Below are 17,721 nucleotides of genomic sequence, written 5' to 3'. Positions count from 1 at the left end.
GAGAGGAGAACAGTTTGAGAGAATTTGATGCTAAGAAGGAAAATTTTGATAGAACAGATCTCAAGGCACTTTGATCTTGTTCAGTTAGTTGTGAATCAAAGTGCAGAAGATAACAATGGTACGAAGATTCCAAGATATGGACCCGGGTGATCAGAATGATATGCAAATGGAATAGTCACTGAATTTTGAAGAAGTTTTGTGCATTTTGATCACAATCAATGTATGTTTGATTTTTAACAAGAAAACCCATCTTGCTGTGGTTTCACTTCCATGTAAAACTGTATGTTATATACCTATGAATACGATATAAGGTGTCATGTAAAACTAGGGATCCTTTGACTATGATCTCGATATTGACAGACATGTTAACTTATATTTTGTATGGAAGTGATAACTGTATTTGAAGTCATGTAAAACTGGAGGTCCTTAGCTCTGATCATAGTATCAGTCATAGAAAACTTGTGGTCCTATAGGTATATTCACGAAATCCACAGGCATGTTAAATTTTTGGGCTTTTTTGTATGATCATGATATTGAGAGTCATGTAAAATTACAAGCTTGTTGTTTAGTCTGTTGAAAAATAACCTAAGTAACAATAAGGTAATACATTTTTCTGGTCTGTGTTTCAGTGTAACATCATTGGAAGAAATCATAAACCCCAGTAACTTCTAACTGCTTCAGTTGCAGTGTGAAATGGACTTGCAAATAAAGATCAAGGAGGAACCAGTCTGGCTTGAAGGAACAACAAATGCATCACTTGTAAGTCTCATTCCACATAACTTTATGGAGGTCAGAATTTAACCCTTACTGGCTGAATAAAGTTGGCAGGGGCATAATTTACTATGTGCTTCCCCAATATTAACGTCAGCAGTCATCTTTTGCTGCTTGGGCATGTAAGCGTGGTATGTCTCAGTTTTGTTTCTTTGTCTGAGAGTATGCCACAGTGTGCTACACAAAGCTGCCAACTCTCACGAACTAGAAACAACAGTATTGATGTACATCTATGGGTCCAGCTAGTGACAAAAGCATTGTTCATGGGACAAGGAAAGGGCTTCTGGTGGCATAAGCTCCCAGATAATTGCTGCCGAGTGGACAATTGGCCTCTAGCATTTAAGAGGGAGCTGGCAGTGCATTCTATGTTTGATAGTGGCAAAAAGCTGAATTAATGTTGTGGGCTTGATAGTGAAGGAACCTTGGTTAGGTCCATCTAGTGATGAAGTTGTGATAGGCTGTGTCTCAAGATTGAGGCTTCAGGGCATTTCATGTGTTAAGTACCCTTTGACCGACTGTCTATTGTCTGTTGGTTATTTAAACTGATTTATGGAGGGTGTGTGGTAATGTCTTTATTCTGCTTGGTTTGGTAATGGAATCTTTGTTGGATTGTCATCATTTCCTATCATATGTCAGCCAATTGCAGTGCTAGTAGTTGCTGAAGTGATGGAAAATGGTGGGTGCTAGATTGAATTAGGTTCTGGCCAGTAGGTCCATGGCTCTCATGGTGAACATATTTTTCCTTCAAAAGAAATTCCAGGTAAGATTTGCATCATTTAAACTTTTTTATATTGTCACTAATGTTGGGTGAGCACGTATTAAAATTCTGCCTTGGCAGTTTACTGTGAGTGTAGCTTGTCTAAAGCAAACACCCTGATGAAGGTGGAGATGCAGTGAAAATTATTTAGAAGAAGCATGATTTTCATCATCTTTCCGTGCTCTATCTGTTGCTACTCTAGTCACAGTCCATTGCAATCTTCTGAGTGTGTAACTTTCACTTCTGTGGCTCTTCATCTGATAGCTCAGAGGGTAAACTGATGACATTCTAATTTCGTGTTAGTGAGTGTGATTCACGTTCGGTTTAGAGGTATTTGAAGAAGCTGAGTTATCCCAGAACATGTATGTAGTTATACTGGCAAGAAAGTGAATTCCTACACATCATTGTGGCACCTCAGAGTCTTTGAAAACCTTGAATGTTGGAAGAGAGATATTCAATGAATAACTGTGACTTGACAGTAATAATCTATTGCAAACAGCGTGAACTGCTAATTTATAGACTGTATATTGCCCAAGAGTTGCTTAAAGCTAAAATTCTGCAACTAATGCACGCTGCTCTCAGAATAATTGTGTGCTTGTTGAGGTTTTCTTTTCTCTCTCTACCCCCTGTGGGTTGGGATGCAGATGAAGAATAGATCCACAGTATCCCCTGCCTGTCGTAAGAGGTGACTAAATGGGGCAACCAAGGGATGATTGAATTAGAAACATGAAACTACTTGTGATTAGTACCATCACCTGGGTAAGCCATGGGTCGCCTTTACTTGCAAGTAGTACCACTATGTGAGGTACACAATAGGTTTGTGATTAGTAGCAGCAGAGCGTGGCTCACTATGGGTTTCCAGTGCCTGTATTTAGTACCACTATATGCGGAACATAACGGGCTTATGTTGCCTGTGATTTGTACCATTATGTGAGAAACACCACGGATCTGGGCATCGCCTATGATTAGTATCATTTTATGAGCGTCACTTTTGGTCAACATTGCCCGTGATTTGTACCCATTATTTGAGGAACACCACAGGATAGTACTAGTCCTTGTGATTAGTACACCTACGTGAGGTGCTCCATGGGTTTGCTTTGCCTATGAGTGTCACCATTATGTGAGAAACACCGTAGGTCTATTTTACCTGTACGATGTACATTACTTGTAAGTAGTACCATAAGTTGTTGGAACACCGTGAGTTTACGCTACCTTTGATTAGTACCGCAACTTGAGAAATGACAAGGTTCTACTTTACTAGCATTAAATGCCATTATGAGGGACCGTTGACCTGGATATAGAAACCCTTTATACAACAAGCATCATTGATTCAGGATCGTGGTTTGGTAGGAGTCCCTTGGTCTGTAATATAGTTTCTGGGAAGGTGAGGCATTGCAGGTCGGATCCAATAATTGTTTTAAATTCATATTCATCCATTCGTTCTTCATCACGTTTTGAATTTTGGTCATTGGGTGATTATTTTACTTTTAAATTGTAATTTCATTTCGTCTCATTTCGTACCATTAAGGGCCGATGACCTAGATGTTATGCCCTTTAAACAACAAGCATCATCATCATCATCATCAAACCAGTCTACTAAACAGAGTGTTGGGCCGATGACCTTCGATGTTAGGCCCCTTAAAGCAAGAAGCATCATCAAACAGGATGTCAACACAGGTGTGATTACTCTGGGTTACTCTCACATCCACAATCTGCTGGAAGATATATGTGTTAAGGAAAGAGCAGATTTGTGTATGGCATACGAGAGATAAAATAGCTGAAAATCTGAATGTAATTTCTCTCATAATAAGTATTTTGCTCAGACTTTGAATTCATTTAGGAAGGCAGAATAGTGATTAGATTATTTTATTTCTCACATACAGGTCTGTGTCTATGTTACTTATAGAACCCTGCATAACTCTAGAATACATGATTTTTTGAGAAAATTTTATTTAATATGCCTCTTCTTAGAGGGCTCCAACACTCTCAGGATGTAAGGAACATAAAAAATTAACTTTTCTTTCCCTTTGTCATTATTTCATTTTGTCATTTTGTGCATCATTTTTCTTTCTTTTCTTAGTTCAGCCACTGTTCTCTTTCTTGTATATTGAATGGGTTAAGTCGGTATATTCTAGAATTGTGTAACTTACTATAATTCGTTTTTATTAGTAAATGAACTTATATTAGAACGTCCCTCGCCCTCATCTTTATTGCCAACGAGGTTTTATGAATCCAAGTGAGAAATTTCAATGTCTTATTGTAGATCATGAAAGAGCTCCTGAAACTGCAGATGTACACTCCAACATTGTTGACTCTCTACTGATGGTGTTCTCATCCCCACATTTCTTCATGGAACACAACATAACATCCCCTTAGTAGTATAACATTTTGTGTTTAGTGTCATTGAATTTGGGCTACATCTTTCCCTGGTATATGACTGTGATAAGCCTGCTTCTTTCATGTTTGTTTTCTTCTTTTTACACTTGGAAGCATTGAAATATGCTGTTTGAAACAGAACTATCTCAATGATTTATGTAGCCCCTGTGAGCTCAGCAAAACCGGAGTAGAGAATGTGATTCAAATATTTCAATTTTTTTAAAAATCTTTCTGTAAACAGACTCTGTGCTGAGAAGAAAAATGATTTAGAACAGTTTTAACACCTGGAAGTGGTTCAAACAATCTCTAAGATTTGATTGATATGATTGGACTTATGACAACAGTTCATGCAATTTACTTTTTATGTCTGTGGCAGCTTACTCCCAAATTGTGTGTGAGACGGCCTCAATTCCATGGCCAGTAGGATATCTTCTGTAATGGCTAGGAAACGTTTCTCATTTTATATTTGGTTCTCAGTCTGATCCTTTTTTCTAACATAAGGAGTGATCAAGGATATCAACACCATTCTCAGTACAACCTTTGGTTTTAACAATCCTCTGCCGGTAAAAACCTTCCTTAAACATTAGTGAAATTTTGAAAGTAACTGTCAGGTAATGCTTTATCATACTCATTTGTTGCTGACTAGATTTGTAGATGTCTGTTATGTGCATACCTAATATATCTGACTTTCCACAGGAAAATATTGAACATGTATCAGGAGTGATAGCTCTGAAGAAAGAAGCCAAATCAGAGTTAACAGAGCCAGGGCCAACACAGGAAAGCTCACTTGAGGTAATGTGCATAATTTGATGACCCATCGTCAAGTAACAAAAATACCGTATTACGCGAATAATCCCTGCCACCGAATAATCCCCGCACCTTCATTTTAGGAAGGATCATTTTGAAAATATGAAATGAACTAAAATTACTTGCATTGAAGGAGTAACATAGGCACAAACAAAATTGTATATGACTCCTTGAGTTCCGCCTGGTCTTTTTTTTTTTTTTTGCTACTTGCTTAACGTCTCACCGACACAGATAGGTCTTATGGCGATGATGACACGTTGTCTTTGTGCAAATATGAACATGACGGATGTAGCTACCTTGCCTGAACATATTAGAGTGGATAAAAGTGCATAATCACTGCTATAAAATATATGTCATGAAAATTAGCATGTAGTCCTTCTTACGTGACAAGTATTTAATTAATCTGAACTTGCAGTGGGGTTGATTTGCTGTAGATTGGAAGATTCCTTGTCTCTTTCACTACTAGAATCTTTTCCTAAATTACTTAAAAATTCATCACACTCCACGTCTAAAACACTGTATGAAAACTACGTGACCCCGTAGTGTGTTGAAAATCTTGACGCAAGTAAAACCTGCACCCAAATTTTGTGCCTAAAATTTAAAAAATAAAAATATCCAGGAATTATTCACGTAAATACAGTAGATAGAAAATGGCTTAACAGATATCAGTGTTTGACTCTTCATTTCAATGCATACAATTGATAGGCCTACGGAAAATATACTTTTTTCATGAAATTGACTGTTTACTTACCTAATTTTTACTTTTCCTTCAAGTTGTTCCACGATCTTGCGTTATGTACTGTGTAGCAGTTAGGATTGCTCCAAAGACCTCTACTGTATATCATTTGGGAGCTGGTATGATTCCTACTGATACTTTTCACTACTTAAATATTTCAAACACAGATTTTCTATAAGATACATTCTTTTGTTACTGGATATTTTATTAGTTGCTTCCAATTGAAACACCTTTGTAATTTTATTGATTATATTAATTATTAATTTCTAGATAATACAATTATTTGTAGATAAAAGTTGAAGGTGATGCTTGCTTATTGTGAGCATTCACTTATATGCTACACACATTGTAGCCATCATGTGGCAAGTGAAAAACATTGTTATTTTTCTGAATGTTGTCAGCTTACCAGGCGAGTTGGCAGTGCAGTTAGGGTCGCGCAGTTGTGAGCTTGCAGTGGGTTCAAACCCCACTGTCGGCGGCCCTGAGGATGGTTTTCCGTGGTTTCCCATTTTTACACCAGGCAAATGCTGGGTCTTTACCTTACTGAACGCCACGGCCGCTTCCTTCCCACTCCTAGCCCCTTCCTTTCCCATTGTCGCCATAAGACCGATATGTGTTGCTGCGATGTTAAGCCAGTTGTAAAAAAAAAATGTTGTCTGTGGTGTTACTCGTCCATTGTGACTTATAATATTACTTAAACTTGCAGTGAATAAATAAGCTCTTCAAGAGTGATCTTGCCTTTCTCTTTCATACTTCGTAAGGGATAGTGTTTGCGAATAGCCATTGTATGTTCACCATTACTTACCTGAACATTCATTTCATGAATTAATCCGTCACTACCGGGATACACATTTAATCACTGCCATCATCCATTGCAAAGCATGCGTGTCGGCTTCTTTCAGTGTGAGCATGATGCTATGGAGTATTTCATTGCCCATTTATTGAGATATTCCTTTGACAAGCTCTTCCAGGAGTTCTGGGTTAGCCCATCTGGGCAAGTTACTGATGAGAGAGGAAGTATAATCATGATCAGGGGAGTAGTAATTGGCTCTCCTATAAGGAAATGGGATGTAGTTAGGAAAGAAGTGTCAAAAGGGTCTTCATTTAACTATAGCGAGGGGATGTATGTTTTGTAAAAGTGGTCTATTCTTTATTGATGAAGCAATAAGAATCCATCACTCTTTTGGAGCAATATATAAGACTCTTAACAGCTGCTTCACAGATTCCACCAAAGTGTGGTGCTGTAGGAGGGATGATATGCCATTTCAGTCCCATGCCTGCAGTTGCGCTGAAGAGTGTTTTTTTTTCCGGGGTTTCAATCACTCACTACTGATCTGAATTTAGGGCAGTCGGCCAGGTGGCAGATACCATATCTGTTGTTCTCCTAACCTTTCCTTAAATGATCACAAAGGAATTGGAAATTTATTGAACATTTCCCTTGGTTAGTTATTCCTTTCCCCAACTCCCCTTCGTATAAACGAATATTTACACGAATTCATCCTCTTGAATTCCAGCTTTGTCTTCATATTGTGATCATTCATAATTTAAAGACATCACTCAGACATATTCGTCTACTGATGTCAATCCATATCATCCCTCCACTGACAGCTCAGAACGTACACCTTATGATATAGATGTTGATTCCATAGGGAACCTGAAATGTTTGTCCAAATGAGTAAATTTATAAAAACCAACATTAATGTTCCTTTATTGGACATTACAACTAACTCATTCCTGGTTGTCAGCATTTTGCCCCATGTGCTCTGTTGGGCTCATTTACTCATTCAGACAAATATTTCAGGTTCCTTATGGGAATCAACATCTATATCAACTGATGGCCAAGCAGGCATCAATTTTTTGGTAATGAGACAAAGTCTCTCATAGTGCATTGGCACTGCCGGTGGCTCTAAGTAGCCTACGCAGTAGCCTCCATGGTATGCACAAGCCATGCGTCTTGGTGGGTGTGCTATGTACCAACTGATCAGCCCAACATAGCACACGGGCATATGAGTAAACAACACAGTAAAGGTTTCCACCTATTCAATACAAAATATATTCACAATATTTTAAAGTTACATGGAACGAGTTTCGACCCATCTAGAGGTCATCATCAGCCACATCAAAGCAAAGATCTGAATAGGTTGAAACCTTTACTGTGTTGTTTACTCATATGTTATTCTCAGTTCAATACGGACCAACAACATGAAATTTATAACCCTTAATAGCACACGGGGTCGAAACACTTGCAACCAGGAATGAGTTAGCACTAAAATTTATAATGTCCAATAACGGACAATTTATGTTGGTATTGTGTATCACTTAGTCGAGCAGCTCGTCTCCTTTCTCCCAAATCTTCTCAGCCCGAACTTTACAACATTTTTGTAATGCTACTCTTTTGTCAGAAATCACCCAGAAAAAATTGAGCTGCTTTTCTTTGGATTTCTTCCAGTTTTTGAATCAAGTAATCCTGTTGAGGGTCCCATACACTGGAACCATACTCTAGTTGGGGTCTTACCAGAGACGTATCTGCCCTCTCCTTTACATCCTTACTACAACCCCTAAATATCCTCATAACCATGTGCAGAGGTCTGTACCCATTATAAACAATCATATTTATGTGATCACCCCAATGAACATCTTTCCTTATATTAACACCTGGCTACTTACAATGATCCCCAAAAGGAACATTCACACCATCAATGCAGTAATTAGAACAGAGAGGACTTTCCCTGTTTGTGAAATTCACAACCTGACTTTTAACCCTGTTTATCATTATACCATTGCCTACTGTCTATCTCACAACATTATCAAGGTCATTTTGCAGTTGCTCACAGTCTTATTACTTATTTATTATTCTGTATAGAATAACATCATCTGCAAACAGCCTTATCTCTGATTCCACTCCTTTACACATATTGTTGATATATATATCAGAAAACATAAAGGTCCAATGATACTGCCTTGAGGAATTCCCCTCTTAATTATTACAGGGTCAGGTGGAGCTTCACCTACTCTAATTCTCTGAGTTCTATTTTCTAGAAATATAGCCATCCTTTCAGTCAATCTTTTTTCTAGTCCAATTGCACTCATTTTTGCCAGTAGTGCCCTATGATCTACCCTATCAAATGCCTTTGATAGGTCAATCACAATACAGTTCATTTGACCTCTTGAATCTATGATATCTGCTATATCTTGCTGGAATCCTACAAGTTGAGCTTCAGTGGAATAACCTTTCCTAAACCCAAACTGCCTTCTGTCAAACCAGTTATCAATTTTGCAAACATGTCTAATATAATCAGAAAGAATGCTTTCCCAAAGCTTACATGCAATGCATGTAAAACTGACTGGCCTATAATTTTCAGCTTTATGTCTATCTCCCTTCCCTTTATACACAGGAGCTACTATAGCAACTCTCCATTCATTTGGTAGAGCTCCTTCATGCAGACAATAATCAAATAAGTACTTCAGATATGGTACTATATCCCAACCCATTGCCTTCAGTATATCCCCAGAAATCTTATCAATTCCAGCCGCTTATCTAGTTTTCAACTTTTGTATCTTACTGTAAATGTCATGTCCATCATAGGTAAATGTTAATACTTCTTTAGTATTAGTCACCTCCTCTATCTGGACATTATCCTTTTAAACAACAGTCTTTACATACTTCTGACTGAATACTTCTGCCTTTTGAAGACCTTCAAATACACACTCCCCCTTTTCATTAATTATTCCTGGAATGTCCTTCTTGGAACCAGTTTCTGCCTTAAAGTACCTATTCATACTCTTCCATTTTTCATTAAAATTTGTTTGACTGCCAATTATGCTTGCCATCATGTTATCTTTAGCTGACTTCTTTGCTAGATTCAATTTCCTAGTAAGTTCCTTCAATTTCTCCTTAATTCCACAGCTATATCTTTCTAACCTGCACCTCCTTCTTAGTGTCTTTACTTCTCTGTTATAATACAGTGGATCTTTTCCATTCCTTACCACCATTACAGGTACAAACCTACTTTCACATTCCTCAACAATTGCTTTAAACCCATCCCAGAGTCTGGTCACATTTTTAATTACCGTTTTCCACCGATCATAGTTACTTTTAAAAAACTCCCTCCTGCCTGTTTTGTCAGCCATATGGTACTGCCTTATAGTCCTAATTTTAATAGCTTCCTTTCTTTCACATTTATTTTTATCTACGACAAAAACAGCTTCATGATCACTAATACCAACTATTACTTCAATTTCTCTATAGAGCTCATCTGGTTTTACCAGCACCACATCTAGGATATTTTTCCCTCTAGTTGGTTTTATCACTTTCTGAATCAGCTGCTCTTCCCATATTAACTTACTTAGCATTTGTTGTTCATGCTTCCTGTCGTTTGGCTTACCTTCCCAATTGACATTTGGTAAATTGAGATCACCTGCTACTATCATATTCCTTTCCTTATCGTTTCCAACATAGGTGATTATCTTATCAAATAATTCTGTATCAGTGTCAGCACTACCCTTTCCCAGTCTGTACACTCCAAAGACATCAAGTTGCCTTTTATCTTTAGAGATGGGCCTTACACATAGAATTTCATGTTTGTCATCTTTAACTTCTTCATAGCTTACAAATTCATCTTTCACCAGAATGAATACTCCCCCTCCTACCATTCCTATCCTGTCTCTACAATGCACACTTCAGTTCCATGAGAATATATATGCATCCATTATATCATTTCTCAGCCATGATTCAACTCCTATTACAAAATCTGTTATGTATATGCTGTATCTATTAAATTACTTAATTCGATTCCTTTCTTTACAATACTTCTACAATTAAATTGAAAACTAGAAATGAAGTGGATCAACCTATTCAGTACTAGTAAGTAAGAAATGTAGTGTTACATTTTTATTTGTTTAAAAGCGGTAGCAGTTTCGAGCACCAATCTGGGTCATCATCAGCTGATTAAAAATACAAAAGCATTGCATAAAAAAACAAAAAATTAAAGGATAAATCATTCGCAAAAGCATTTCCACAAGCAATATAAGACAATAGGGATTAGCACTGCGTGATTTAAAATCATAAAAAACAGATGAATTCGAAGATCAGTCACTTTTATATAGCAAGGCACATGTCCTTGAGGAGTAGCACAACACACGCAATGTCTGGCACTGTGCTCTAAAATGTTTACGAAAAGAGGTGAACAGTTCATTGAACAGGCATGCAAACACTGCCAGGCACGAAGTCACAACACAATTTAATAAATTTAAAGTCCCAAAATTGTGTAGACGTCAAAGACAAGTCGTTTAAAAATAAAGGAAGATGCTAACTCCTGAAGATCAGCACAACATGCACAATGTCCGGCACTGTGCTTATAAATACCGACGAAACTCGGTGAATAGCTTAAAGAACAAGCCTGTAAAAGGTTCAGATGCAAAAATATATAATACAAGTTAATATAATTGAAGTGTATATCAATGCTAGTAGGATCTTGTAGATCCTTTAGAGATGCAGAACAGTTGACGTAAAAAGCAGTTGTCATAAATTTGTCAAAATGAAGAACAAACTGTAACTACAGTAGAGTGTGTGGTGTAGATATCTCGTTCTGTTATTGCTGTCATTGTGTAAGCAATTTATGTTAATACAGGCAAGGATCTCTGGAATGTGTGTGCTTCCTACTGAAACCTCGATTTCGAGTAAACCCTCATTTACGGTTAAAAAATCAGGTCCCTCTAAATACGTTACATAGGGGTTCCACTGTTTATGTTGAACATACCCTACACGTTATTGTCAGTAGGGTTGTTTTTTCCATTTGGAGATATGTACACTTCTTCTTGTACAGAGTAAATCTCATCGTGTAGTTCATTATCGGATACTTGGAGCCTGTCATTTTCCTCTATCGACAGAAACATGATCCTCATCATCAGATTTTTTGGGAAACACAAAATAAGGATCAGTCATGTGTCATCAGCTTCCTCTTATGTTCACTCTCACTAATTTCATACAATATATTTCGTTTAGATTTCTCACATAACCGCTGATGACCAGCCATATTTGAACATGGAAACAATGAACAAATTATTACATTCCTTACTGCAGCACTCCCTAGTCGTGGAGGTAGTCGAATATTGTTTCTGTAGTGACTGGCACGTAGGGCAACATTGAAATTAATGGATAGGTCCATTCGACACATCATATATGTAATTTATTGAGCAGCTAGAGTAGTCAGCAAGTAAAAAATATTTTTAAATCATGTCAGTAACTACTTAACGAGATGAACAAATACACAAGGTTTTGGGCATATACAGTCCATATTTTATCACTTAATGCAATTGAAAATTAAATCTGGCCCGATTAGCCCATTCAGTGTAGAAGGGGTAAACGAGGTAGAGACGAATCCTAGTGAACTTGTCCAGATGAAGATAATATTTCCTGACTTCATTATAATGCAAAGGGTGGAGCACAGCTCATTCGTGGATTCAAGGATATGATTCACATACTCTGATGCAATCAGTTTAGGGCAGTGGTAGTGGTTTTGAATTAAGTTGTATAGTATGGTGACACTGGGTTTGATAGTGGCAATGTGTATTTATGGTTTTCTTTGTCTAAACTTTCAGGGACAAAGTGATATATTGAAATTTTTCATTCCATTTAGACCTTAATTTTTAGTGATCATATTTGTAAAAGTGCCCTTGAAATATAGTCACAACATTATGTCTCCATCAAAACTTGGTAATTTCATTTTTAGAAGCCAGATCTTTGTCATATTCACTTATGCTGTTGATTTTAATAATTCTTTGCTTTGGTTCATGTTTGTGGGATACTGTAGTCACGTCCTAGTTCGTGAACTATGGGTAACGGCTGAGTGGCCTAGTAAGTGGTCCTGAGAGTCGGGATACCAGTTGCTATGGAATGGGAGTGGGCCTCTCGGACATATTCTGAGTTGTGGCCCTCCTTGTGCTCAGGCGGCTAGGGCTATACAATTCACCGTTGGTCCATAACCCGTTAGAGGAGAGATCCTCACTTGGACTATGTGCAAGTAGGGTAGCATCCTGCTTCATGAATTTACTGAGCTCGGAACATTTTAAGCAAGCCTCGGATCTATGGGAGTAACGGAGTCCCTCTCCCATTTGACAGGCGAGGGACTCCTTGGATACTACTTGGCGAACGAAATGGAATTCGATGGGGAGCTATCAATATTAATGGGGCTTATGGAAGAAAGAAGGTAGAACTGGCTGAGTCAGCAAAGAGGATGCATCTGGATGTGCTAGGAGTAAGTGATATTCGGGTAAGGGGTGATAATGAGGAAGAGATAGGAGATTATAAAGTGTACTTGACGGGTGCTAGAAAGGGGAGGGCAGAGTCTGGGGTAGGGCTCTTTATCAGGAATACCATTGCACGCAACATAGTTTCTGTTAGGCATGAAAATGAGTGAATGATGTGGGTAGACCTGTCAGTTGGAGGAATTAGGATAAGAATTGTGTCTGTGTATTCACCATGTAGGGGCTGCCTGGCCGAGGCGGTAAAGGCGTGCTCGGTTCGCCCGGAAGGACGTGGGTTCGAATCCCCGTCAGGAAGTCGTAAAATTTAAGAAATGAGATTTCCACTTCCGGAGGTGCATATGGCCCTGAGGTTCACTCAGCCTACACCAAAAATGAGTACCAGGGTAATTCCTGGGGGCAAAGGCGGCCGGGCGTAGAGCTAACCCCTCTACCCCATCAAGTGCCGAGGTTACGGATAGTGGAAGCCTTTACCTTCCACCCCTCCAAGGGCCTTCATGGCCTGTAGGGAGATGACTTTTGCTTTGACTTCGACTTTGTATTCACCATGTGAGGGTGCAGATGAGGATGAAGGTGACAAGTATTATGAAGCATTGAGTGACATCGTGGTCGGGGTCAGCAGCAAGGATCGAATAGTGCTAATGGGCGATTTCAATGCGAGAGTTGGGAATAGAACTGAAGGATACGAAGGGGTGATTGGTAAATGTGGGGATGATATGGAAGCTAATGGGAATGGGAAGCGTTTGCTGGACTTCTGTGCTAGTATGGGTTTAGCTGTTACGAATACATTCTTCAAGCATAAGGCTATTCACCGCTACACATGGGAGGCTAGCGGTACCAGATCCATAATCGACTATATCTTAACAGACTTTGAATTCAGGAAATCTGTTAGGAATGTACGATTTTTTGTGGATTTTTCGATGATACAGACAACTATCTGATCTGTAGTGAACTAAGTACCCTATCTCTAGGCCTAGGGTAGAGAAAGTGAAATCTGTCTCCAAACGAATAAGGGTAGAAAATCTCCAGGACGAGGAAATTAGACAGAAGTACATGGATATGATTAGTGAGAAGTTTCAAACAGTAGACAGTAAGCAGGTTCAGGATATAGAAAGTGAATGGGTGGCATACAGGGATGCTGTAGTAGAAACAGCAAGGGAATGCCTAGGAACAATTGTGTGTAAAGATGGGAAAAGGCGAACATCTTGGTGGAATGATGAAGTGAGAGCAGCCTGTAAATGTAAAAGGAAGGCTTATCAGAAATGGCTCCAAACAAGGGCCGAGGCTGACAGGGATTTGTACATAGATGAGAGAAATAGAGTGACACAAATAGTTGTTGAATCCAAAAAGAAGTAATGGGAAGATTTTGGTAATAACCTGGAAAGGCTAGGTCAGAAGCAGGGAAACCTTTCTGGATAGTAATACAGAATCTTAGGAAGGGAGGGAAAAAGGAAATGAACAGTGTTTTGAGTAATTCAGGTGAACTCATAATAGATCCCAGGGAATCACTGGAGAGGTGGAGGGAATATTTTGAACATCTTCTCAATGTAAAAGGAAATCATCCTGGCGGTGTTACAAACAGCCAAGCTCATGGGGAGGAGGAAAATGATGTTGGTGAAATTATGCTTGAGGAAGTGGAAAAGATGTTAAAAAACTCCATTGTCATAAGGCAGCAGGAATGGATGAAATTAGACCTGAAATGGTGAAGTATAGTGGGAAGGCAGGGATGAAATGGCTTCATAGAGTAGTAAAATTAGCGTGGAGTGTTGGTAAGGTACCTTCAGATTGGACAAAAGCAGTAATTGCACCTATCTACAAGCAGGGGAACAGGAAGGATTGCAACAATTAACGAGGTATCTCATTGATTAGTATACCAGGCAAAGTATTCACTGGCATCTTGGAAGGGAGGGTGCGATCAGTTGTTGAGAGGAAGTTGGATGAAAACCAGTGTGGTTTCAGACCACAGAGAGGCTGTCAGGATCAGATTTTCAGTATGCGCCAGGTAATTGAAAAATGCTACGAGATTAATAGGCAGTTGTGTTTATGTTTCGTAGATCTATAGAAAGCATATGACAGGGTACTGAGGGAAAAGATGTTCACTATACTGGAGGACTATGGAATTAAGGGTAGATTATTAACATTAATCAAAGGCATTTATTTTGACAATTGTGCTTCAGTGAGAATTGATGGTAGAATGAGTTCTTGGTTCAGGGTACTTACAGGGGTTAGACAAGGCTGTAATCTTTCACCTTTGCTGTTCGTAGTTTACATGGATCATCTGCTGAAAGGTATAACATGGCAGAGAGCGATTCACTTAGGTAGAAATGTAGTAAGCAGTATGGCCTATGCTGACGACTTGGTCTGAATGGCAGACTGTGCCGAAAGCCTTCAGTCTAATATCTTGGAACATGAAAATAGGTGCAATGAGTGTGGTATGAAAATTAGCCTCTCGAAGACTAAATTGATGTCAGTAGGTAAGAAATTCAATAGAATTGAATGTCAAATTGGTGATACAAAGCTAGAACAGGTCGATAATTTCAAGTATTTGGGTTGTGTGTTCTCTCAGGATGGTAATATAGTAAGTGAGATTGAATCAAGGTGTAGTAAAGCTAATGCAGTGAGCTCGCAGTTGCGATCAGCAGTATTCTGTAAGAAGGAAGTCAGCTCCCAGACGAAACTATCTTTACATCGGTCTGTTTTCAGACCAACTTTGCTTCATGGGAGCGAAAGCTGGGTGGACTTGGGATATATTATTCATAAGTTAGAAGTAAGAGACATGAAAGTAGCAAGAATGATTGCTGGTACAAACATGTGGGAACAATGGCAGGAGGGTACTCGGAGTGAGGAGATAAAGGCTAATTTAGGAATGAACTCGATGGATGAAGCTGTACGCACAAACCGGCTTCATTGATGGGGTCATGTGATGCAAATAGTGGATGATAGGTTACCTAGGAGAATAATGGACTCTGCTATGGAGGGTAAGAGAAGTAGAGGGAGACCAAGATGACGATGGTTAGACTCGGTTTCTAACGATTTAATGATAAAGGTATAGAACTGAATGAGGCCACATCACTAGTTGCAAATTGAGGATTGTCGCGACGTTTAGTAAATTCTCAGAGGCTTGCAGATTGAACGCTGAAAGGCATAACAGTCTATAATGATAATGTATGTTCAGTTCCATTATTATTAGGTACTGGATTTATGGAGTTTACCATTTTTTCCTCCAGTGAGGCTTTAAGGTCTTCAGATCATTTTTCATATAGTCATGTCAATGTCAGTGAGACACCCCTTTTTTAGAGGCTGGTTTTGTAGTTGTACTTCCTCTTAAAAATCATTCACTACTACTAACACCACACCCCTTATTTTAAAGCATTAAGTCTTAAGTTCCTTAGAAACATTGTAGTTTTTATATGAATATTATCATTTTCTTCATGTGGTTTCTATGTCTTCCACAGAGTACTGTCATGCACTGCTAGGTGTTGTGTTACATCTGGCTTTGTTCCAATGCCTTACAACAGCTGATACTGTTCCAAGATTGCAATATACTTAATGTGTGGCAGTTGGTATCATTGCTACTTGCAGTATATTGCAGGAATTATTCATTTCAAGCAGTGGCTTATAGCTAGGACAGTAGTGTGAATTTTGTATAAGTTGTTCTTTGTGGCTTTGCTGTTATGAATTGAGGGAGTTATTTTCACTATATAAAATTCCTTGTACTAATCAGTACATATGCGGACGTCCCTATCTATGTGGTCATCTGGAAAGGAACTGCTTGGGTTGGACGAGACCGAATGCAATGGAAACTGCTAGGATTATCACTGAAGAGAGTAATCTTGGAGGTACCTAAAATTAGTGACTTTTAGCTGTAACCTGGAGTATCAAAGATATTGCTTGTATTAAAACTTGGTAAGATACTCAATGGAGACATCAAGACATCACCTAACTCCTGTAATTGTTGCACAGTCGTCCACAGCACACAAAATGAAAGATTTTGAACACTACTTGTGTTATTTGTACTAATAAAATATTATCTTAATAGCTTGCATGTTTATATATTGCCCCCAAACTACTCTGCACCCAATTGCTGAACACAAGGAATCCAGAGGTGGACCGTTGTGTTGCAGACTGTTACAGACTTAACATCGGCAGTCTAGATAAATACGTAAGTTTTTCACTATATTATAATTGTATATAATTTATTTTTTGTCATTACTGTTTCATGTTATCACTTATCTCTCTATCATTGACAAGTTTACGCTACGTAAACAATACTGTACATATATAAGCTTATTTTAAGTGATTTGATAGAATCTGAGGATGTTCTTGTAGAACGAAACATGTCATTCTTTGTATGTTAGTGTGTGTTTTACAGATATGCTTTTAGTGTTTTAATTTACATTGTATTTGCTATGTGTTTGACAGACTGAAAAGCCTTTGTTACACTTAACCTAACATGCACAGATTCAACTTTTGGCCTAACTTTACAGCCACTGGATTCAGCCGTAGGCATAACCTTACGAGGGTGTTACCTTTACAGACTCAAGTTTGATGCCCAAGAGTCCTAGCTAAACCCAACTGTCAATGTGATCAGGGACATGGGTGCTAGCTTAAGCTAACAAGCAAGAATTTGGTGCCCAGCTTAACCTTACAAAGGCATTACAGACTCGAGTTTCAGATTCGATCTCTGGCATAAGCTAACTAGACAAGCTGAGACATGGTCCAGGGGCTTTTGGATCTGTTCTTGGAAGAAGATAGCAGCTACACACATTGTTTTAATAGGACTTGGGAAATGGTAGAAGGCTTAATATATACACTTTATTCATATGGCTGTAACTTTGAAAGGTGGCCTTAGGTCATGGAGCTGAGAAACTGCAAAAAAGGCCAAAGGATTAAATGGCTGTAGGACAAAAGGGCTAAATGGCTTAAGGGCAGGAGGGCTAAATGGAATGAGCTATGGTGTAGGGCTCAGAGCTAAACTTGAAGTAAGATGGTGTTATGGGACTAGGGAGAT

The 17,721-nt window shown here is 38.6% G+C and overlaps 1 long non-coding RNA gene across 1 annotated transcript; it reads left to right on the top strand.

Moving 5' to 3' along the window:
- The first annotated feature begins 632 nt into the window (after nucleotides 1-632).
- Nucleotides 633-16,352, top strand: LOC136886613 (uncharacterized). Its single transcript, XR_011019057.1, has 3 exons — nucleotides 633-759; nucleotides 4,601-4,696; nucleotides 16,166-16,352. It is a non-coding gene; the product is annotated as an uncharacterized lncRNA (long non-coding RNA).
- The last annotated feature ends 1,369 nt before the right edge of the window (nucleotides 16,353-17,721 follow it).

This window comes from Anabrus simplex, chromosome X (assembly GCF_040414725.1).
Source record: "Anabrus simplex isolate iqAnaSimp1 chromosome X, ASM4041472v1, whole genome shotgun sequence".
NCBI lineage: Eukaryota > Metazoa > Arthropoda > Insecta > Orthoptera > Tettigoniidae > Anabrus > Anabrus simplex.
This window is presented reverse-complemented; position numbering and strand designations above follow the sequence as displayed.